Source organism: Saccopteryx bilineata, chromosome 5, assembly GCF_036850765.1.
Source record: "Saccopteryx bilineata isolate mSacBil1 chromosome 5, mSacBil1_pri_phased_curated, whole genome shotgun sequence".
Classification (NCBI taxonomy): Eukaryota; Metazoa; Chordata; class Mammalia; order Chiroptera; family Emballonuridae; genus Saccopteryx; species Saccopteryx bilineata.
In genome coordinates this window covers 20,248,943-20,273,476 of record NC_089494.1, presented here as the reverse complement: position 1 = coordinate 20,273,476, position 24,534 = coordinate 20,248,943, and the positions used below count along the sequence as shown (strand labels likewise).

The 24,534-nt window shown below is 46.9% G+C and overlaps 1 protein-coding gene and 1 non-coding gene across 2 annotated transcripts in view; both read right to left on the bottom strand.

The window, feature by feature from the left end:
- MARCHF4 (membrane associated ring-CH-type finger 4) overlaps positions 1 to 24,534 on the bottom strand; it is a 103,093-nt gene that overhangs the window by 59,921 nt on the left and 18,638 nt on the right. The window lies entirely within an intron of this gene.
- Positions 13,174 to 13,280, bottom strand: LOC136307078 (U6 spliceosomal RNA). Its single transcript, XR_010725770.1, has one exon. It is a non-coding gene; the product is annotated as a U6 spliceosomal RNA (small nuclear RNA).

The window sequence follows — 24,534 nt, the reverse complement described above, 5'->3', positions numbered from 1 at the left end:
TTGGGGAGGAAGACTGCCTGTGACGAAGGGGATGGGATGTCGCGATATGATCCTCTAGCTTCTTGAGCCCAGGCCAACCCAGAAGTGGCTTCCGACCCTATCAAGTAGTTGCAAGATTATTCACCATAGCCAAGATGCTAAACAAACTAATGTGTGTGAATGTGTAAAGAAGCTGTGGTAGATACACACAATGGAATATTACTCAGCCTTAAAAAAGAAGGAACTCCTGCCAGATGTGACAACCTGCGTGAACCTGGAGGACATTATGCTGGGTGAAATAGCCAATCACAGAAGGACAAATACTGCATGGTCTCACTTATTTAAAATTCAAAACCACAGAAATGGAGAGTACAACGGTGGTTGTTGCGGGCTGGGGGGATGGGGCCGTGGGGAGTTTGCTGTTCATTGGGTGTAGTTTCAGTTACATAAGACCAGTAAGTTCTAGAGAGCCGCTCAACAACATAGCACCTGTACTTTACAACACTGTATTGTGCATTTAAAAATTCAGGAGGGTAGATCGCATGTCAAATGTTCTAACTACAGTTAAAAAAAAAAATGAAAAAGGCTACCAGGATGAAGAAGGGTTTTGGCCAAACACGGCCAGGCGTCCCCAGCTGACTTTAGAGGCAAGCTGCGGCCGTGAGGGGTGCTGTTCACCGGAGAATCGTCCCACCGCGGAGTGGGAGGCTTACTGTAGGTCACCCACAGAAAGCAGTGGTCCCCATGTTTGTTTCTCCAGGCTCTGCCGGCTTACATTTGAGGCTGCTCACCTATGCACAGCTCGTCCCTATGGTACTGCTACACCAAGGGAGGCAGGCCACCTCCTCTGAACAGAAATGTAAGGGGAACAGTGACAGCAGAAACATCAGTCCAGGGTCAGAGGAGCGTCTCTCCAGCCAGCCGCTGCTCTTGCTGCTGATGATACAGCAACGAACAGACCAGACAATACCCTGGCTCTCTGCTGACTCAGTCCAACGAGAGGAGGTGGGCCACAAATATGTACTAACCATACGGGCCAGACAGTCGTGGGTCCTGTGAAGATCATTAAATCTGGATAAAGGGATAGAGAGTGATAGAAGCTTCTAGAGCAGGGGTCAGGAACTTTTTGGCTGAGAGAGCCATGAACGCCACATATTTTAAAATGTAATTCCATGAGAGCCATACTACGACCCGTGTACGTTACAAATTATCCAATAAAAATTTGATGTTGTCCCGGAGGACAGCTGTGATTGGCTCCAGCCACCTGCAACCATGAACATGAGCGGAAGGAAATGAAAGGATTGTAATACATGAGAATGTTTTATATTTTTATTTTATTTATTTTTTTTTCTTTTGTATTTTTCTGAAGCTGGAAACGGGGAGACAGACTCCCGCATGCGCCCGACCGGGATCCACCCGGCACACCCACCAGGGGTGAAGCTCTGCCCACCAGGGGGCAATGCTCTGCCCCTCCGGGGCGTCCCTCTGCCGAGACCAGAGCCACTCTAGCACCTGGGGCAGAGGCCAAGGAGCCATCCCCAGCGCCTGGGCCATCTTTGCTCCAATGGAACCTTGGCTGCGGGAGGGGAAGAGAGAGACAGAGAGGAAGGGGGGGGGGTGAAGAAGCAAATGGGCACTTCTCCTATGTGCCCTGGCCAGGAATCAAACCCGGGTCCTCCGCACGCCAGGCCGATGCTCTACCGCTGAGCCAACTGGCCAGGGCCTGAGAATGTTTTATATTTTTAACGTTATTATTATTTTTTTTATTAAAGATTTGTCTGTGAGCCAATTGTAGCCATCAAAAGAGCCACATCTGGCTCACGAGCCATAGGTTCCCAACCCCTATTCTAGAGGGTGATCAAGAAAGGCCATGCCCCTCTCAGAAGATGAAACTTGAGCAGTGATGGGTGAGACCAAAGTGTGGGAGTGAGCCCCATGAGTGTCAGGGGGAACACTGCCCCAGGCAGGGAGTGCACAGTTCACAGGCCTGAGGCCCCGAGCAGCAGGGTGTGGGCAAAGACCCCCAGGGAGGCCACCATGAATGAGGAGAGCAGAGGAGCAGCCTGGGGCTTGTTGACCCTGGTGGGACTTTGGATTAGCTAATGAGAAGCATTTAGTTTAAGAGATTTCGCCCCCTCACTTTAATGATATGACTACAGAAAATCATCAAAACTACTTGTTTAGAGATTGTTGGAAACAGATGTTAGAAAAAAAAGCACAAAAATGAAAGTAAGTTTATGTGAAGGAGATGTAATTATGGAATTTGTTTTTTTATAAATTTGTGTTTGCTGCAATTCTTCTAGAATATGCTTCCTTATAACAAGTTCCCCCCCTCAGGGACAGGGACAGGATGATGTTACCATATCTTTAGTACCCAACGCATGCCGGACATTCATAGATGCTTGTGGCCTCAATGAGCTGAGCCTTTTGACGTGGGCTGTGTGTTCTCCTCGTTGCAGGAGAATAAGAACTCTCCAGGTCCTGCCTGAATTTCATTAATATAATCCTGGTTTCCGTACTTCATCCTTGGATTTTGGTGATATTCAAAGTAGCCATGCCTGTAGAGAGGATGATGTTGAGCAAAGCGTCTCTAGACCTCTTATTGGCCTTTTGGGAACTACAACAAGCTGGTTGCTTAGCTACTTGACCAATCTGGAAGCCCATATGAGCATATGAGCTGACAACGCCTTGGTTAAGTTCCTCATCTCTCCAGTGTTCTGGGTGGTGTCAAAGGGTGGGTGAAAAATCTACTTACAACCTAGACCATGGAAAGGCACAAAGGGGGATTCAGAGAGCACAAAGGACTCAACAGTAAACATATCTTAAATTTTACTAGCTGTGAAGATATTTTTTCTTTTCTGTTTTCTGGGAAATAAGTGGGAAAGGCGAGTGTCACATATTAACTCTTTTTTGGCCCGGTTCCTATGGGTACTTAATTCTCCACTCTCGTATGAGCATCCAGTACTCTTAAGAAAAACACTACTGACTGAGCACCTATAGGTCAAATTCTCTGATAAACTTTCATACAGCTTAATTAATCATATGAAGAAGATATTATTATCCACGGCCTACAGATTGAAGTAACCGAGACTAAGAGACATTAAACAATTTGTTCAAAATCACACAGCCAGCAAGTGGACAACCCAGGTTTGAAACCTAGTTTGCTTTGATTCCAAAGCCCATGTTTTAAAACCACCACCACTAAATAGCCTCCCAGAGCATATAAGGATATATTATGTAGCCTTTTCCTTTATGTAAGATTTTGAAAAACTTCTCTGAAGTTATGTAAGACTGGAGAGGAATGATTATGCTGCAATACCAGCACTGTAATATGTATACATAGTTCAAACACGGAAGGTAGGTGTGAGACAAGAGTCATTTAGCCTAGGAAATAGGCCACCTACTGTTCATAGAAGGGCTTTACCTCCTCATAGAAACTTTAAGGCTTCCCACAGACTACTAACAATCGCTCATCCATCCATCCATCCAACCAACCAACCAACACATATATTTAATGAAACACCTACCATGTTCCAAGCAATAGAAATAGAATGATAAATAACTAATAGAATGCTTCCCACTATCATGAAGCTTAAGATTTTCTGAGGGACACATATGCTCAATAATATACATATTCAATGATATGTATCATTGACTATTTGGCAACAGCCAAAGTAAATATTAAATTGCGAAGGTGGTAAGTCCAATACAAAGGAGCTGTGTGGAACTATGAAAGCGTGTGAGAAGGGATGCTCGAGCCAAGATGTGAGTGATGGCTAGGAAGTACGTAGGCCACGAGGAGAGCAGGCACAATGGGATTACCCAGCCATTCCCAGCCTCTCTCCCTCCCAGTTTGCCATAGTGGAAACCTGAATCCCCGTGAAATGGAGACGGGGCAGTGCGGGAAATGGATCCTTCTGTTCTCATTCTTCCAAGACAACGCAGTCCTGGGAACACTGAAAGTTTTATTCGTTGAGGAGAAAGAAAAGATGGAGTGACAGGTGATACAAAACCAGGACAGGGATATCAGTATTTTATCCTCTCATCTGTCTCCTGGACTCCTGGGTGACCCTGCTAATCGGGCAGGACTGCCACAATGCCATCCACTTCATGGGTTTGAGCTAAAGAAGGAGGCCAAAGCCTGGGGCCAGAGCACCTGGCTTGAGGAGTAAAGCACGGGCTACACCCCAGTGACCAGCTCCCCCACTCAAACCAGGTACCCTTGTCCAGTGACAGCTGCCACAGCCATCCATGGTAGACCCGTGAGCAGACCCTGTTATACAGCCTCTGTCACTGAGCGCTGCGAGAGGGCTAGATGATTCAAAGTGTGCACGCAAGGGTGCCTATTCAGAGGGGGTGTGTGTGTGAGTCCTGGTAAATAAACAGAAATTACCGAAGGTGGCGAGAGAAGTCCCAGGGGAGAAACGGAAATGAGAACAAACAAACTTCCTGGGATGTATTTCGCAGGACCAACTTACCAGGAGGCAAGCAGAAAGCAAGCAATGGGCATGAAGTGATTAGGAGACAAGAAAACAGAAACCAGATGACTGGTGACTGGGGATGAGGTGCTTGGAATCATTGGAATGGTCAGCGGGTTTGGGATCCCTGGAAATCAGGCCCCATCCTGGCTTAGAGCAAAGGTGTTTTTTTGTTTGTTTGTTTGTTTGTTTGTTTTTTTGCATTTTCTTTTCTGAAGCTGGAAACAGGGAGAGACAGTCAGACAGACTCCTGCATGCACCCGACCGGGATCCACCCGGCACGCCCACCAGGGGGCGACGCTCTGCCCACCAGGGGGCGATGCTCTGCCCATCCTGGGCGTCGCCATATTGCGACCAGAGCCACTCTAGCGCCTGGGGCAGAGGCCACAGAGCCATCCCCAGCTCCCGGGCCATCTTTGCTCCAATGGAGCCTCGGCTGCGGGAGGGGAAGAGAGAGACAGAGAGGAAGGCGCGGCGGAGGGGTGGAGAAGCAAATGGGCGCTTCTCCTATGTGCCCTGGCCGGGAATCGAACCCGGGTCCTCCGCACGCTAGGCCGACGCTCTACCGCTGAGCCAACCGGCCAGGGCAAGCAAAGGTTTTTGATCTGGAGTCTATGAATCAGCCTCAGGGGTTCTCTTAACCTCCTGAAACTGTAGTATTTCCACATCTGTGTCCATGCGCACTGGTTCTGTGGAGGGGGTTAACATTTAGATCTGAGCATCGGATGCTCAAATTAAGAACTGCTGGTTTCAAACATCTTGTCACAAGAGGTCCTTTCAGAAAACAAAGCTCTTCATTATTAAGACCAAGGAAGTTGTAATTTTCCATGAGAAGGACCTACTGAGACTTTGAAGGACCCTTTCAAGCTTGTATGGAATTTGACCACCCTGCCTATAAGAATCCGATGGTCACTCTGAGTGGCTTGAATTTTCTGCATGCGTGTACCTAAAACTACATAAATAAGCAAAATGTGTTCATCGATGTATGTGTAAAAGGGTACTCCAGTAAGATACATTTATATCACTTTTGCCTGCTCAAAGTTATAATAATTCCCCTTCCCCTTTTTTGCAACCACCCAGATGAATAGATCATTAGAAGAATGTAGAGTAGAATGGACGAGAGTCTGGACATTGGAGTCCTTCAACCTGGACTTCAACATTTGGTTCTTCCAGGTACCAGCTGGAGACCTTGGTAGATTATGTCATCACTCTGAGCTCCAGTTTCAACACCTGGAAAATGGGAATGATAAGAGTACCAACCTTAAAAGGTATTATTGTGATAAAATCATTCAATTAATGCATGTGAGGTACTTTGTAGAGTGTAGGTGCCTGAAACAGGTCAGACTTGTAATTTACCCCCTGCCTCTGTGTTTAAGTTTTGTTTTTACTTCGTGCTCTTAGAAATGGAGGTAGGTTTTTACAAACACCTGTAAAATACAGTTGACATACTTTTTCTGTCGTCTCGGTTGTGAAATGTCTTTTGTTTCCCAAGTGTTGAATTATATTGCAATATATAACTTATCTATGAAAGATCTCCACCCTTTCTGCCTCCAACATATGGATTCTAAAATAGCTCCTCCCCACCCCCAGCTCAGATTAAAACTTGGAAGGAGGCCCTGGCCGGTTGGCTCAGTGGTAGAGCATCGGCCTGGTGTGCAGAAGTCCCGGGTTTGATTCCCGGCCAGGGCACACAGGAGAAGCACCCATCTGCTTCTCCACCCCTCCCCCTCTCCTTCCTCTCTGTCTCTCTCTCTTCCCCTCCCGCAGCGAGGCTCCATTGGAGCAAAGATGGCCCGGGAGCTGGGGATGGCTCCTTGGCCTCTGCCCCAGGCGCTAGAGTGGCTCTGGTCGCAAAAGAGCAAAAGCCCGGAGGGGCAGAGCATCGCCCCCTGGTGGGCAGAGCGTCGCCCCCTGGTGGGCGTGCCGGGTGAATCCCGGTTGGGCGCATGCAGGAGTCTGTCTGACTGTCTCTCCCCGTTTCCAACTTAAGGAAAAAAAAAAAAAAAAAAAAAAAATGGAAGGAACCTAGTGTAGTCATTTTGCCCTACCCGGCATTCAGGAGAGCTGTGCCTGAGTCTGTTTTATTTTTAGGTTTCCAGGGAAAGGGTTCCTGCAGCCTCCTTCATCACCTGTTTCAGCACTTAGCAACCCTCAGCTCTAGAGATCTCTGTGCCTGTGTGTTTCTGACTTTTAGATGAGTAATAACAACTGATATTGATCAAATGATTGAGCAAGGACCCCAGACGGAGAAGTGGTAAGCAGAGACTAGTAAACTGGGCAGCCTGACGGCCCGTGCGCATGTGCTGGGAACGGGAGGGTGTGACCCGGCGGAGACGGAGTTCCTGCAGAGTGAGCTCTACTCCGCTCCAGCCATCGGTCACGTGTGTGCAGGCTGATCTAGTTGCCAGATCTCTTCTTTTTCCCCAGAGGGAAAGGCAAAAATCTGTATTTTGTGAAATACAATTTTAAAAAAACATTGGCTTGGTTAAAAAAAAAAAAGGAAAAGGAAGCACACTCGAGGCCAAAAAGGAAAAAAATGCCCACTGTCGGCATGCAGCCTGGCAGGGGTCTCAAACTCGCAGCACACTTTGTGGATTAGTCTGCGGGCCAGTCTGCGGGCCGCACAAAATTGTAAACCGAGTTTGAGAGCCCTGGTTTACAGCCTCTGCTTTAGAAGTTACACAGTGGATTCACATGTCCTATCTCACTCAACGCTGAATACACCTGTCAAACAGGCAGGCATGCAACCTGGTTTTTAAGAGGTGGAGAAACGGCGACTCAGATGTATTAAACGAGTTGTTCCTACAACACAGCTGGTAGAACCAGGTCGTCCAGTTCTGTTCAACTGTTTCTCCTGCTCTGTCCCAGCTTTGGTTCCAGGGGCCTTCAGAACCCTTGTTTCCATCTTATTGGATGGGTCTGTCTGTCACCCATAGTTTATGAGTTGTTTATGCAGGAAGAAATGAGGAACAACTCATAGAATAAATATGTGAATAAGTAAGACTAAATACTGACTGCACAAAACAGAAACAGTGATGTTTATGGGGTTTTGAATATTTGCAGAATTGACATTGATAATAAAAATAACTAAAACAGCCAGAAGTGGTTGCAATGGACTGAATGTTGGTGTCCACCCCCATACTCATATGTTGACATCCTAACCCCCAATGTGATGATATTAGGAGATGGGACCTTGGGAGGTAATTAGGTCAGAGGGATGGAGCCCTCCTGAATAGAGCGAGTGCCCCAGGGGGCTCTCCTGTCCTCTTTCTGCCCTGTGAGGATACAAAGAGCAGATGGTCTGCAACCTGAAAGAAGGTTCTCACCAGACTCTCGCCATGCTGGCACCCCATTTCGCCTCTCAGCCTCCAGAACAATGAGACATGGATTCCTGTTGTGTATAAACTGCCAGTCTGTGGTCTCGTGTTATAGTCGCCTAAACTAAGATGGTGGTTAAGAGACGTCAAAGTTCCTAGTCTAACAAATGATTTTGTAACAGTGCCAAAGCAATTGCTGGGTCCCCTATCACACTCTTCTCAATTTAGGGCTACAGTATGCCCATCCAAAGTGATTTGCTTTATTCACAATATCTAATGTTGGCATAGTTGGTAGAATACGGTCCCCCCAAAGATATTCATATCCTAAATCAGAGTCTGTGAATATATTACATGACAAATGTCATTAAGGTTCCTAATCATCTGACCTCAAGTTAGAGAGATTATCCTAGGTCAGGGGTCCTCAAACTACGGCCCGCGGGCCACATGCGGCCCCCTGAGGCCATTTATCTGGCCCCCACCGCACTTCCAGAAGGGGCACCTCTTTCATTGGTGGTCAGTGAGGGGAGCATAGTCCCCATTGAAATACTGGTCAGTTTGTTGATTTAAATTTACTTGTTCTTTATTTTAAATATTGTATTTGTTCCCGTTTTGGTTTTTTACTTTAAAATAAGATATGTGCAGTGTGCATAGGGATTTGTTCATAGTTTTTTTTAATAGTCCGGCCCTCCAACGGTCTAAGGGACAGTGAACTGGCCCCCTGTGTAAAAAGTTTGGGGACCCTTGTCCTAGGTCATCCAGATGGATCAGATCTAATCACATAAGCCCTTAAAAGTGGAAGAAGGCCGAAGAGTGGATCAGGCACTCAGCTTGGGAAAGACTGACTGATGTTGCTGGCTCTGAAGGTGGAAAAGGGGTTCATGAGACAAGGAATGTGGTGGCCTCTGGGCTGAGAACGCCTTCCGTTGATAGCCAGCAAGAAAACAAGGACTTCCATCCTATGATCTCAAGAAATTCTGCCAGCAACCTGAATGAACAGCAATGAATTCTTCCTTAAGGCCTCCAAAAAGGGGCATAATGTGCCAACATACTGATTCCAGTCCGGTGACTCTGCAGTTACAAAACTGTAAGACAGCCTGACCAGGCGGTGGCGCAGTGGATAGAGCGTCGGACTGGGATGCAGAGGACCCGGTTCGAAACCCCGAAGGTCGCCAGCTTGAGCGCGGCTCATCTGGTTTGAGCAAAAAGCCCACCAGCTTGAACCCAAGGTCGCTGGCTCCAGCAAGGGGTTACTCGGTCTGCTGAAGGCCCGTGGTCAAGGCACATATGAGAAAGCAATCAATAAACAACTAAGGTGTTGCAACGCGCAATGAAAACTAATGATTGATGCTTCTCATTTCTCTCCGTTCCTGTCTGTCTATCCCTCTCTCTGACTCACTCTCTGTCTCTGTAAAAAAAAAACCAAAAAAAAAACCTGTAAGACAGTTAACTGGTGCTGTTTATGGCTACTATGTACTTAGTTTGTTGCAACAGAAAACTAAGGTTGGGACAAGGATGCAAGGAGATGGGGCTTCCACAAGGCAGCATGCCGTTTCATCAGGAAAGGTTCTGCTAAAACAGCAGATTTGCTAAATAGCCAGTTAGTTCAGCAAGTCAGCAAATTGACCGGATTCACCCCAAAAGGTACCTGTGGATCTGAAGTACTGTGAGGATTGGTATGGAGATGGAAACTTCAGGACTGCTCCCCACTGTTCAGATAGCTAGGTGCTATTTCTGGTAATGACGTATGATTTATATGTTGGAAAAATAACATCATCTTGGAAGCAATTTACAGAAAATTTATATAATGTATGATTCAGGACAAAACTGTTCAAAGCATTAGAGATAGCAATAATGGAAGAGAATCACAAAATCTACGATCATATTAGCCATAACTATGAAATAACTAATAAAGAAGACAAATGTTAATTGACCCCGAATCTTATAAACTCCAGAAGATGGGTTAAGCAAGAAAAAAGGCAGAAACAATCACATCAATTAATTCCAGACATTCAAATTTAACGATATGCCATTTGAGGAGCTGATGAAAGAATGCCCCACATGAGTCAAGATCGGATAGACAGAAAATGATGTGCGAAAGTATCCAAAACAGTCCTATCACGGAAGAAATGTTGAAATTAAAAAACTTAACTGCTGTACACGCATTAAGGCTGATACAATTTGGGGAATTAGCAAGTGAGTGCTAAAATACACATAATTGAAGAAATGAAAATGATATTCAGCAGCTTACTAAAGAAATAGGAGGAAATAGTCCCATCTCATATGAAATCTTGACACTTTAGTTTCCAAACAGGAGTAATGGGGATATGACGACTTCGTAGAAGTTTGCAGAAGACTTGGCCCGGAAGAGCATTGCTGCAGAAAAAGAACACAGGGTTCTAGAAGAGAGTCACGAGCAGGATGATGACTGCCTCCAATTGGGTGGACACTAGCCATCAACATGACATTACTGAGAAAGGGTAAAAAACTCAACTACCTACTAATCCTGAAAATGCTGGACAGTTTTAAACTAAGAAAGAAATATAGAAGTGATGGTACCCCCTTCACATACTAAATTTTGTTTACTAATTGCAAGAAGTAAAGCAAAGGGACTGTTGAGAAATTAGCTGAAAAACTCATAAAAAATGTTACAAGTGGGGCAGCAGAAAATGTGGGAGAATTCAAAAGAAATTGGTAAAAACTGAAAGATGCCTGTTTAAAATGCCAACATGGTGGTTTCTCATGAAGAAGTATACTTTTTGATTATTAAAGCTACTCACACACCAAACCCCATCTTTTCAACAAACTGAGTTAATTCTTAAACTCCTGCAATAAGGACAAAATAACAACGGGTCTGTCTGCTCACACTTGAGGGTGACCTCCAAAAGCTATGTGAATACCTTCCTCACGCAATAGGAATTTCTTTACAACGTTAAGCAGTAGATTTGATAATTTATTTATGCTGTTAATTGGTCATTTGGAGAATTGGCTTTGGCTTGCCCTATCTGTCTATCTTATCTATCTATCTATCTCTGTCTTCCTTATTAGCCATTTGGTGAATTGGTCATTTGATTAATTGATTTTCGTAAAATAGCAACTCAGTGTTGGTAAGTTTACCTAGAACCATTATATATATATATATATATATATATATATATATATATATATATATATATATCTTTATTATATGCGGCTTAAGTGTCTGTTTGTTGCCGATAGCTTATTGGTTGCTTGCGTAACTGTACTAGCCAATGGGGTGAAGTTGCCACAGCATTCAAATAGTCCCGCCTTATGGCATGCCACCTCACAAATTGAGGTTAAAAATTGGAGCAATTAATATTATGCTGTTAAGAAATCTTAACACCAGAAGGGGTCTTTGCAATGGTACAAGACTAGAGGTTCTCCAATTGAAAAATAATGTCATAATAGCTAAGTCTTTGGCTCCTCTAAAGGTGAAATACATGTCATTCCAAGAATTGATTTGGCTCCATCTCAAACAGGGTTTCTGTTTCAATTGAGACGTAGACAATTTCCTGTAAAACTTGCCTTTGCTATGATCATCAATAAGTCTCAGGGCCAAACGCTTAAGCGTGTTGGCATTTTTTTACCTGAGCCTGCATTTGGACACGGTCAACTTTATGTTGCCTGTTCAAGAGTTCGTGAAAGAACGGATGTAAAATAAAAAATAACTGATGGTCCTCTGCAAGGCGAGCTTAAAAATGATGGAAAGATCTACACAAGAAATGTTGTGTATAAAGAGATCTTTAACATGTGAATTAACATTTTATTATTTAAATCACCTTTATTTATTGAGCTAGCAGTGGCTCTTAAGAAATGTACCGCCAGTGGTTTCCTTCATTGCACTCTACTTTAAGCAATTAAGCAAGTAGAAGGGGGAGACCCCAGGGGCAGTAAGCAAAGGGGCGTCCTCGCCGCCTGCCCTGGGTAATTCAGTTCAGTTTGAATTAGCAGACACCTTTGCACAAATCATTTTAATTACAATTTATAATATCTAGAACAGCGGTCATTTTGTATGACCGCCGGGCTTTCTAATATATATATATATATATATATATATATATATATATATATATATATATGGCAAATAGGGAATGCAAATAATTTTTTAAAGAAAGCCATTTGGCGATTCTGGTTAAAAGTTGTGAACTATACATATTAAATATCTTTTAAAAATACTGTCCTAAAGAAATAATGACAATGTACAAAAATATTAGGCTACACAGATTTCATAATAAAACTTACTAATGTGGTAAAATATTAAGCACAAGCTAAACATTTCAGTACTAGCTAGGTTAGTTAAATAAGTCAGTGAAAGTGTACAATGAACTGTTATAAAGCTTTAGAATTTGTGTTGTAAAATCATATTTAATGATTTAGAAAGTTGTCAAGAATTATGTTTTAAAAAATAGGTATGGCCTGACCAGGCAGTGGCACAGTGGATAAAGTGTCGGACTGGAATGCCAAGGACCCAGGTTTGAGACCCTGAGGTCACCAGCTTGAGCGTGGGCTCATCTGGTTTGAGCAAAAGCTCACTAGCTTGGACCCAAGGTCGCTGGCTCGAGCAAGGAATTACTCGGTCTGCTGAAGGCCCACAGTCAAGGCACATATGAGAAATCAATCAATGAACAACTAAGGTGTTGCAATGTGCAACGAAAAACTAATGATTGATGCTTCTCATCTCTCCGTTCCTGTCTGTCTATCCCTTTCTCTGACTCTGTAAAAAAAAAAAAAAAAAAAGGTATGAAACACACTGACCCCACTGTAGTCATATGTATATGAATGAGTGGATAAATTCCAAAATATTTACTGTGGTTATTTTTGGGGTAGCCATGATGGTTAATTTTTATTTTCTTCTTTTTGCTTATCTGAATTTTCTAAATTTTCCACACTAAACATGTGTTTCTTTAATAAAGAAGGGAAAAAAAGCTTTTATTCACCCACTATCTCAGAAGCTAGGAGATCTGACAATCCTCACTATGAGTGTGACCTTGAATAAGCCCCTATGGTTCTCTCCAAACCTTTATACTTCTCATTCCCCTTGACCTTCACACCTCTTCCTCCTGGTCTTGCCCTTTACCTCCACTAAGTCTGTTAGGGACTCACTGCTAGGAATCTATAGCTCATGAACTCTGGCATTGCTTGGCAACTGTATTGAATAGTTACATTTTTTTTTAGGATTTATTGATTTTTTTTGTTTGTTTTATAGAAAGGATAAAGAAGGGTGGGGGGGATGCAGGAAGCAAAAACTCATAGTACTTGCTTCTCCTATGTGCCTTGACCAGGCGAGCCCAGGGTTTCGAACCAGTGACCTCAGCATTCCAGGTCAATTCTTTTTTTTTTTTTTTTGTATTTTTCTGAAGTTGGAAACGGGGAGGTAGTCAGAAAATATGGAATGCTTCACGAATTTGCATGTCATCCTTGCGCAGGGGTCATGCTAATCTTCTCTGTATCATTCCAATTTTAGTATATGTGCTGCCGAAGTGAGCACCAGGTCAATTCTTTATGCACTGTGCCACCACAGGCTAGGCACAGCTACATGTTGTATGTTGACCTACAGAGCTTTCATCCAGTAATGTTGAGTGACAGGCACTTAGGAGCAGGGGAAGTAGTAGGAGACAAATATTTGATCCCAACGGTAGTGCAATGTGATAAATGCTCCACTAAAAGTATGAGCAAGGTGGAATAAGATCACAGAGGTCAGTGGTGACTTTGCAAGAGGTGAGGCAGGAGTTGGACCCTGACAGGAAGAACAGCATGAGCCCAGTTATGGAATACTTACTATAACCAGGTACCTTATCTCTTATCAACCTCACAACACTCTCACCAAGGCAATCATGAGGCATCTTCTCTCCACTTTTTCTTAAGCAGTTGAGAACACTCAAATTTTAGAGGGTGGTGCCTCAGATCCCTGTGTGGGTCACTCCTTGCCTTGCCCTGTTCTGCTTTATGTCACAGGACACTGACCCCTGGAAATTATGCTTCCCGGGTTCCATTGCCACCTGGTTCAGCCATGTGGGAGGTTGGAGTGTGGGGGTTAGGGCAACGCCAGGGTAGTTTCTCATTCTCTCCCAGCTTCAAGTAGCAACGTCAGCAGTAGCTGTGCTCACCCTGCCCCTAAGCCTTCCACCGTGGTCCCAGATCCCAGGAAGCCTGGATTCCCGGGCAGCAGCCACCTGCCTCCTCCCTCCGGCTCTCCAGCTTACAGATGATACCGCCTTGTTCTATGGCTTTGCTGTTCTGCCTCAACATCTCCTGTTTGGGTTGACAGCTCCACCAATACCTGCATAGCTACTTCCCCCATGAACTGCCAGGCGTGGGCTCTGCTTTCCTGAACAGGTCCTCATCCCTGCTGTCACACAGATAATCATCACTGAGCTAGGACACTTACAGCTCTTGAACTCCAAACTCTGGGAGGATGAGGTAGTCCACATCCATTGAGCATCTACTAAATGAATCTTTAAATGGATCATCAATTTAATCCTCACAACAACCCATAAAGTGGGTGCTATTTTTATCTCCCATTCACAGTTGTATGGCCAGTACCTGCAGCCACCATCACAGCTGCCTGGCTAACGCAGGTTTGCATTTGATTGGGACAGATGATAAGGAATCAACAGAGCCAAAAACTGGTGGTCCATTTTCTTTTATTCTAGACTCACACTCAGCAAGCCAGTAAAAACAAACACACTGGGCTCCAAAACCCACTCATTCAGCGCTCACAAAGCCACTGACTCATCTGAGTTTCCTAGAATCAAAAGCTTCCACCTCACCAGTCTTATTCACCTCTGTTCCCCATCTCCTTCTCCTCCGTGAACTGACTTCTCCTTCCTGCATTCCGCCACTTTGGCTGCCTCCTCCACGTGGCTTCCCTGCCCTGCTACACCATTGGCTCTTCCTCTCTACGAGAACGAGATCACTCTCCTTCAAAATGGTCTCCTAGCTCCACCTCTTAAAACCTTTTGGCCGAAAGCCCTCCCCCAACACACATTGGCATAACCATGCCCCTTCCCCAAGCAAGAAGGCAATCAGCTGCCCCAAGTGGGCAGCGGCCATCTTTAACAGGATGAGCAAAATATTATCTTATCTGTCCAGTAACAGTAAAAGAAGCTGAGGCACATAGAGTAACTTTGCTAAAGACACAGCAAGCAAATGGGGGAAGGAAAAAGTGGGCTCAGATAGTCTGAGACCTATATTCCTAACCAGTTTGCTGTTCCCTGGTTGGAGATCAGAAAAGAGGGAAATCAAGAGCTTCAAGAGAAGAGAGGCTTAAACCCAAAGGTAAAACGCGAGCATGACCTTGGATTACTCTTTAACATTCAGTATTGTGGTTTCTGAGCTATAGTTACAGAAGACAGACCTGGTCACCAAGACTCCTCCCAGGTGCCTCTCAGCGGGAGCCCCATCATGCCGACATCTGTGAGAGAAGAAAGTGCTTGGCTTCTGACAGACAAGAAGACTGCCAGAAATCGAAGGTGCACAGGGTTACTGGACCCGGCCCCCTCAGCACGGGCCTCAGTTCTTCATCTCCACGCGGTCCTTCTCTCTGGTCTTCAGTTCACTGGGAAAAGCCATGACCCCCTTCAGAAAGTCCCGCCACCCTCCCAGCTCCTGCTCCCTTGGCATTTGCACGTGGCAGGGACTTCCGGTTGCTCTGACTCTAACAGGTGCTAAACAGTTTCCACGTTTCTTAGTAAATATGTCAAAACAAAATCCATTCATTCTTTCATACACAACAACCCCCTTCTCCTTCAACACGCACTTTTCTCTCTTAGCTGCTCAGCTGAGAGGTGCCTTTCCTGGGCAGCAGTGGAAGTGGCACAGACAGGAGAGTCTGCTAGTATTACAGTGCTTTCAAATCCTTACCTGCCCTCACGGCCATTCACCCATCTGCTTATTCATTCATGCATTTGCTTACTGCGGGGCAGGCACTGGCTGGGACTGGGTGTTGCGTTTTACTGGGGTCTCTCAAGTACAAAGCAGGCATCACGAAGGATCCAAAGGAGACCCTCCAGGGGACTGCATTATCACCCAGGACTCTGCGGGGATGACAGGAGACCACGGAGCCCCAAGGGAATTGTGCATTTAATTTCCACCGTCTCTCTGGGCTCCTGCTGGGATGATTGGGAAACAACTTAAATCCTGCAGCACCTGGCTCGCCGGCTCCGCCCCCTGCGCCCCCTCCCCCAACCCCGCCCCCGCCCCCGGGCGGCCTGGATGGAGAAACCGAATTTCCAGCCAGAGCTGCCTCCCTGCTCCCCACACCTCACACCCTGCGCCCCAAACAAAGGAAACAGGAAGTGGAGAGGGTGGGGCTGCTGCTCGGGCGCTGGCTCCCCAAGCATCGCGAAGCCAGATGGGTTTTACAGCCTGGGCTTGGGAAATCAGGCTCCGTTTTCACGGCCCAAATGAGGGGCCTCTGGGTGTGCTGGGGTGGGGGGCGAGTTTTCCCATCTGCCTTGTTTGTTTTAATCCAGGGTGACACATGAATATGAAACTCCAAATTGTTTTGAAGGGCTGGCAGTTCAGTTTCAAGCAGGAGCGGACACACGATGCCCTCCCCGCCTTCACCCTGTCTTTGGGGGAGAGAGAGGTGGAGGGGCCCTCCCAGCCTGCAGCGACCGTGAATGTAAGGAACCCCACCGGATCCGGTCACAGCCGTGATTGCAGCTAATTCTCCTCACCTTCCTTTGTGAGCAGCGCACGTGGCTGCTGCCTCAGCCAGCCTTAGCCTTATTCCCCGGTCCCCACGGCTGACCCCTGTCCGTCCCTCATCCCTTCATTTCAGCGCAGACTAAGCACCCGCCTTGCTCCGAGGACCCCACAGCCAAACGGGGAAAGAGTTACTGTTGGCCTTCAGGTAGAGTTCCTGGCTGTGGGAGAGGGATATAGAATCCAAACAATTTCAGCAGAGGAAACGGGGCAGCGGCGTGCATAAAAAAGTCCTGGGTGGGGGCCCACCAAATACACTGCTCACAAAAATGAGGGGATATTTTATCGCTTCATATTCATTTTGAAATATCTCCTCGTTTTTGCGAGCCGCATATTTCTGGCAGAAACGCAGAAGCATTGAGTCCCAGTCTACTTAATGATGCGAAAACTGAGGCCCAGAGAGGAACTCGCATTCAGGCCTCCGGTTTCTCAAATTGGATCTCTGCATGTTTCTGTCCAGGCTTCCCAGGGGTCTGTTCCCTCTCCCTTCCCTTTATTCTCCCCTGAGTCACTCAGCCCCTCAAAGAACTAATGACCTTTCTTCTGCTATCAAATCTCCAAGTTTCGGGCCTCCCCAAGTGTCAAGCCCGCCAAGTGCCCGGAGGCCCAGGGCAGCAGTCCTAGAGCCATGCCAGGCAGGCAGGCAAGCAGGCCGGGAGAAGCGGGAGGATGGTTGTCATTAATTTACACCATTTCGCAGCTCCTCCAGTCTGCCGGCTCCCTGCTGGTCCTCCCTGGCCCTGACTGAGAGTGCTGTTCTGTTTGTTTCTATTGTCTGAGAAATGAAATGGTTTTGATTACACTCACAGTCTCTCGTGCATGACTACATTTTGGCTGCTCACAAGGCAGAAGGCACCATCTGTATTTCTCGGCCACTGGCTTCCGGCTTCTGGAAGGGGCCTGTGCTCTGCTGAGGACCCAGGGACAGGCCAGACCCACCCCACCCTGGTGACTGGGTGTGAAGTGAAGGGTGGAGGGAGAGTTGAGTGTAAGGACAGGATTCAGGGTGAGCCAGCTTCCTCTTAGCCTCAAAAGAAGGGGAGGGTGTGGGGAAGGAGAGGAAACTAACATTTTTGAGAGCATAAGGCTGAGTCAGTCTGTCAATCAACAGACAACACCTTCTCTCTACCAAGCCCTGCTCCTAGTGCTGGGGAATCAGAGGTGAACACGGGCACAACTCCAGCACGTGTGGGCATCAGTGTGGTTCAGAACATTTAAGAACTATACCTGCATGGACACCGACCACGGAGCTGCCCTCTAGCCTGAGAAGGGTCCCAGAGCGCCACTCCCGTTGCTAGGTTTCAGTAAGGTCAGAGAGGTGGTGTCCCAAGGGAGGGCCTGGGGAAGCCAGGGAGTGGAGCCCCAGACAACAGCTGCTCAGCAGTCGACACAGGAATTGCAATATTACAGCAATATTGAATATCAACCGCACACACAGAGGATCCCATTAGAAGGCTGGGGAGGAACTTGAGCAAGCAGCCCATAGTTAGAGGCAACAGCTCATAATTGTCTCTTGGGAGGAAGGGGCCCAAAGATTCTGGATTTCCAATCTTTCAGCAGTGCATTCTGGAGTATGTGTGTGTTCTTTTGATTAAAATTAAATTGTATCCCCAGCTCAGGTCAAAAAAGCATATCTTTGCCCACACAATCCCTGGGAGCCCCCGTTTTGAGCCCTCTAGCCTTGGGACACCAGAAACTTGCTGGGCTTTACAGGTTAAACTACAGTTCATCCTCACAGCCACCCACAATGCTGCTCCCTCCAGTTGACAGATAAGAAAAACTGAAGATGAGTGTTCTGTGGGGTGCAGGAGCCCACAAGGGTACCTGTCTGGTACAAGAGAGGATGGCCAGTGGAACCCCAAACTGCCCATCTCCGAGAGGAGAAAAGACCCCTTTGGATGCAACAGTGTTCTGATGCTCCCACTGGCGCCTGTCCTGTTGCTGGGTGGACTGGCACCAAGGGCAGACCTGCAGATGGACCAGCAGGGGAGCTGGGGTGGCCATGACTGGTCTAGGATGCCTGTGGCGTTGTGAGGAAGGGGACGTGAATCTCTCTAGAAGTGAGAATGGGGTGGGTGTTCTAGAGAGCTCCAGGAGTTTATTCCAGCCTGACAAATGGGTAAATTTGGGTCAGGGTGGGACAGTCCGGACCCTGCAAAGAGAGTGAAGGTACACTGAGGGTTTATTTTCTGTATGCCCGCCGAAAAGGGCCACATGCCACTTTCTTCTCTGCACTGGGTCCCAGGTGCATGCTGGTTACCATATGCGACGGTACACCCGCCCGTGAAGATGTCTGCTGCGTCTGGGCTTGAACACTCTGCTTCCACAGGTCTCTAGTGGGCTCTTGTGACCACCTTCTGCAAGATGGTGTTGTAATGACAGTGATAACAGGAAAGGGCCAGCCAGGAAAGAGCAGAGACAGGAACGAGCTCTTCTGGGGAAGGAATGGCGAGTTGTTCCCAACCCAGGACAGGGACTTGTGTAAGGTGAAAGCCCAAATGGCAGGCTGTGGCCAAGTTGAAGGACCCATAGGGCAGGCACTAGGACCAACGTTGAAGTACTTTATTCATTTAGGCAATAAAGGGACCTTAAAAGGTTTGGTCTGATGAAGGTTAGGAGCTAAATCAGAGTTCCTAATTTATGCCAGCCTCTCTATATATATCCTTTACTTAGCTTTATAGATATATTCTTTGTTTGCTTGAGAGAGGGGAAGAGAGAAAAAGAAGGATAGAGAGGGAGAGAAGAATCAACTCATTGTTCCACTTAGTTGTGCCATTTATTGCTTCTTATAAGTGACCTCAGGGGTCAAGCAGCACCCGAACCAGGGATCTCAGGATCGAGCCCGTGAGCCCAGGATCAAGCCAGCAAACCCAGGATCAGTGACCCCAGCACTGAGCTGGAGACCCTGGGCTTGAACTGGCAACCTTGGCAAACCTTGGCAAACCTTGGCAGATGCTCTATCCACTGCACCAGTGGCCGGGGCTATATATTCTTTATATATCTTTCAACTAATCCTGAAAACAGCTGTGCGAGAAAAGTATTAACTATTTCCACTTTGCAGGTAATGATATTGAAGGTCAGAAATGTCAAACAACATCCCTAAGGTCATATAGCTTGTAAATGACAGTTCGGGAGTGTCACTGACTGGGGATTGGGAGCCTCCTTAGAAGGCTATTATAATAGTCTGAGTATGAATAGTAAAATCAGCAAATGAAGCAAGGGGAAGTGTAAGGACAGATGAATGTTAGAATCCTCAGAGTGGGATCTAGCAACTAATTAGGTATGAATGGAACGAGAGGGAGAAGTCACAAAGGGCCCAGGAGGGGGAGAGGAACGCCAGAGTAATCATTATTAATATAGGGAGTTTGGGAGCAGGACTGGGTTTTCAGAAGACAGTCTTACTGTGATTTTAGGAATGTTGCAGAAGTATGGGAAGTGATTTTTTCACTTCCCAGTTGGGCAGTACAGAAAGGCAAACTACCATAGAACAGAAGCTTCTCAACTTTTTTTTTTTTTTTACCAATCTGTAGCAAAAACATACATTTCACAATACTTACTCTTTGGACATGGGACGTACTCAAATTTTTTTCCTATTCTATTCTGGCCTATTTCACGGTAGGGCAGGAGGTGGAGAAAGAGAGTGCTGGTTGCAGCTCAATCATGCAGTTGATTTCATGACTCCAATGAGGAATGGCCCGAAGTTTAGAAAGGCCTCACCAGAAGCAGATGGAATGGATGTCAAGCAGCCAGTGTCCGTATTCACTGCACATGACATCCGCAGGAACAGAACCGAAGGAGAAAGGATGCACGCGGGGGGGGGGGGGGGGGGGGGGGGGAACTCAAGAGTGTCTCAGTTGCAGAGAAATCAGGAAGGGAGGGTTTCTAATACAATATATGATGATACATTACAGGACTGTACACCTGAACTCCACATAATTTTATTGACCAGTGTCACCCCAACAAATTCAATGAAAAGAAACAATTTTTAAAGGGAGGGCTTCTAAATACCATATTTTTTTTTTTTTTTTCTGAAGTGAGAAGTGGGGAGGCAGAGCAGACTCCCGAATGAGACCGACCGGGATCCACCCGGCACGCCCACCAGGGGACAATGCTCTGCTCATCTGGGGCGTCGCTCTGTAGAAACGGAGCCATTCTAGCGCCTGAGGCAGAGGCCATGGAGCCATCCTCAGCGCCCGGGCCAACTTTGCTCCAATGGAGCCTTGGCTGCGGGAGGGGAAGAGAGAGACAGAGAGGAAGGAGAGGGGGAGGGGTGGAGAAGCAGATGGGCGCTTCTCCTGTGTGCCCTGGCCAGGAATCAAACCTGGGACTTCCATATACCCGGCCGACACTGTACCGCTGAGCTAGCCGGCCAGGGCTAAAATACCACTTGTTTTTAAAGCGGGTCATCAGGGACCTCCCAAGCATTATTTTCAGCCATCGGTGGATGTGTGCTGGGCGTGGGGAGAAGGAGGACAGAGCACTGCACCTTCCAGGGGTGTGGAAGACTTGAGCATGCCTGGATGCAGAGGAGAGAGAGCTGGGGAAGAAGAGACCACGGGAAATGACTGAGAGGGAGGTGTGTGGATGCAGGGGCCGTGGCCGTGGATGAAGTGAAGTCCCTGTGGAGGTGGAAGATGCTAGGGTAAGCCAGGACAAAGAGCAGCTGTGTGATCAGTGTGGGAAGGAGGCAGATAGGAGGGAGAGGGAGGGCCCAGGGAAAGACAGACATTTGCGGAAGTGAAGAGGGAGCAATGGCAGGTGGACGGGGGAGATGATGGAACGTGAGTGGCAGGCCCCAATTTTCTCAGTGAAGTAGGAGGCAGGGCCATTGCTGAGAGGGAGGTTGACGCTTGTTGAGAATGGGAAATGTTTGGGAGAGTTGCTAGGAAGCACCAATGAACAAGGAACTAAAAGACATTCTGAATAACTGGAGACCGGCCTGGGTGGTTCGGTCTGTGAAATGGGTTTGCTGGTTTCGAAGCCCCTGCTCTCTCTCTCCTTTGAGATTCTTCCAGAGCAGGGGCTCCTTTTTCTCTCCAGAGATGCACACTGGGTTCCGTCACCCAGAGGAGTCAAAAGATGTTTTTGATTCCCTACTAAATGGCCAAAGAACACAAATCATTACGTCCTGATTTTTTATTTTAAAAAGAGAACCTTGCCTCTTTTTAAAGGGCTTACCAAAATAAGTTCCTCTTTTAGGTTTCTGATTGCACTTCCAATAAATCTCTTGACAGCCCAGCCTAGCCCATCTGGACCAATCAATCAACCCTTATCATCAAGCGGCGTTTCTCTCCCCTCCCCTCCCTGGGATTCACAACCCTGTCTGCACATTGGACTTGCATGAGGAGAGTTAAAAATACCAACTCCTGGTCCCACCCCTACAGACTGACTTCACTGGTTTGGGTTTGTGGTTGGGCAACTCTTGCATGCCCCTAGATAATTCTAATATGCCAGCTAGAGATGAGAGCCACTGAGTCCCTTGCCACTCGGTGTGATCTAGGGACCGGAAGCAGCAGCATTGACCTGGGTACCTGTACAAATGCAGAACTTTAGGCTCTGTTGCAGACCCTGCAGTTCAACAAGGACTCCAGGCGGCTTGTATGTCCATTAAAGTCTGAGAAGCTCCATGCTAAAAATCTAATGTCTTAAGCCCTCCCTCCTGCCCTGTGTAAGATCTCAGAGATCACACCTCCTTGATTCTAGCAGTCTGGTAAGCTCTGATGGCTGCTGTCTCCTAAAGTGTGAAAACAAGCACCTATCAGCCAATCCACTGTGCTTCCCAACTTACAGTCAGCAGACACTGAGTATCGGGCGGGGGAAGGGGGTTTGTCCTGTGTTTAACAGTCTACACTGTAGCTAGTTGGAGCATTCCTGTGGGGTGAACAACTGTCTAAGATTGTTTGGGACTGTTTCAGTTATAGCACTGGACATCCCACATCTTGGAAAATTTGTCAGCCCTTAGGAAAACTGGAATGGTTGGCCATCCTATGTTAAGTAACATTTAAAACTGATTTTACCCTCCCCCACACACACACACACAAATAGACATACACACCATCAAAGTAAGGTCTTCTGATTCTCTAGCACTCAACATCCCAAGAAATACATATAGTTAGGAGCTACCATAGTTTTTGTACATGTAAGTGCTTAGAGATGTTGCTTCCTTCATTCAGCAAAAATCTGTTGAGTGTCCTCTGTGTGTCGGCTCCTGTGCAAGGTGCTGGGAGCGACCACACTGAGTAGACAAGACGCCTGCCACTTCAGGGGCGGTAGTCTAGAGGGGAGCGCAGGAGTGATGGCAATGCAGTGGGTGAGTGCTGTGGTCGCCGGGAGGAGTGTAGGGACACACACAAACTTACCGGAGCGATGCCCGACCCATACACAGGGTCAGGGACTTCTGAAGGATGGGAGAAGTTAATGGAATGAGACACAAAAGGCATGTGTGAGGGGGGCAGAGAGCTTGCTAACAGAGGGAAGGGGGTCCGCAGGCGAGGGTAAAAGAGAGCATGGTTCTTTTGAACTTGAAAGAAGGTTCTATCTCTAGGGAAGATGCAGCAGAATGTGGGAGTGAGGACAGGCAGTAAACAAGTCTGGAGTCTCGTGAAAGGCCTTGTAAAATAAGGCAAGGAGCTGGGCATGGTCCTGAAAGACGCAGATCCCCGGATGAACTGAAAACGATTTTAAGAAGCCAGTTAGAGTGAAGGGTTACTCTGTAATTCTGTAGGGAGAAGAATCTAGACAGTAAGAGTGAAAGCTGGGAGTCAAAGTAGAGGTTTAGTAATCCAGGAGAGAAATGAGAGCAGCTTGGACTGAGGTGGTTGCCATTTAGATCCAGGGCAGTGGCTGGATTGGAGAGAGGTTTCAGAAGGAAGAAAAAATGGAAGAACGTGTTGATTGGAAAACGCCTACGGTAGAGAAAGGGTGATGGGAAAAGAAGAGAGGAATTGAGGATTATGTTCAGGTTTCTTCTTCTTAACATTTTATTTTCAGCTACTTCTGGACTTACAGAAAAGTTGCAAAAACAGTAGGTTCCATATACTCCTCATTGAGTCTCTCCCTGTGTTAACATTATATGTATTCATTATACACTGTCAGAACCAGGCAATTATGCTACACTACCACAACCAAACAAAAGGTACCATTTAAGCTTTACCAGCTTTCTCATTAACATCCTTTTGTTGTTGGCCCTGGCCGGTTGGCTCAGCGGTAGAGCGTCGGCCTGGTGTGAGGGGGACCCGGGTTTGATTCCCGGCCAGGGCACATAGGAGAAGCGCCCATTTGCTTCTCCACCCCTCCTCTCCTTCCTCTCTGTCTCTCTCTTCCGCTCCCGCAGCCAAGGCTCCATTGGAGCAAGGATGGCCCGAGCGCTGGGGATGGCTCCTTGGCCTCTGCCCCAGGCACTAGAGTGGCTCTGGTCACGGCAGAGCTATGCCCCGGATGGACAGAGCATCACCCCCTGGTGGGCAGAGCATCGACCCTGGTGGGCGTGCCGGGTGAATCCCGGTCGGGCACATGCGGGAGTCTGTCTGACTGTCTCTCCCCGTTTCCAGCTTCAGAAAAATACAAAAACAAAACAAAACAAAACAAAAAAACACATCCTTTTGTTGTTGCTGTAGTTGTTGCTGTTGTTACAGGGGCCCGCCTTGCATTTTGTTATTTCTTCCTGGTCTCCTGCTGTCTGCAATGGTCCTTCAGTCCTTCTTGGTTTGCAGGACCTTGACACTCCCAAAGACTATTGATGACTGTCCCTCAATTCTAGCCTATCTGGTATCTTCAGGCTTCTGCTTCTGACATCGAGAAAGTAAGCTCCTTGAGGGGAGAAACACTGACTGCTTCCCATCAGATTCCCCATACCAGAACCAGTAACAGACTCACTGTAAGTGCTCAGTGTGTTGAAAAAATAATTGGGGGGGAGGGGTGATGTGCCAGCTACTAAGATGGTTAGAAACATAAGTTTCATTGATCCACCCTCCCCACTGTATTAGTCTCCTTGGCTGCCATACGGGGTGGCTTAAACAACAGAAATTTATTTC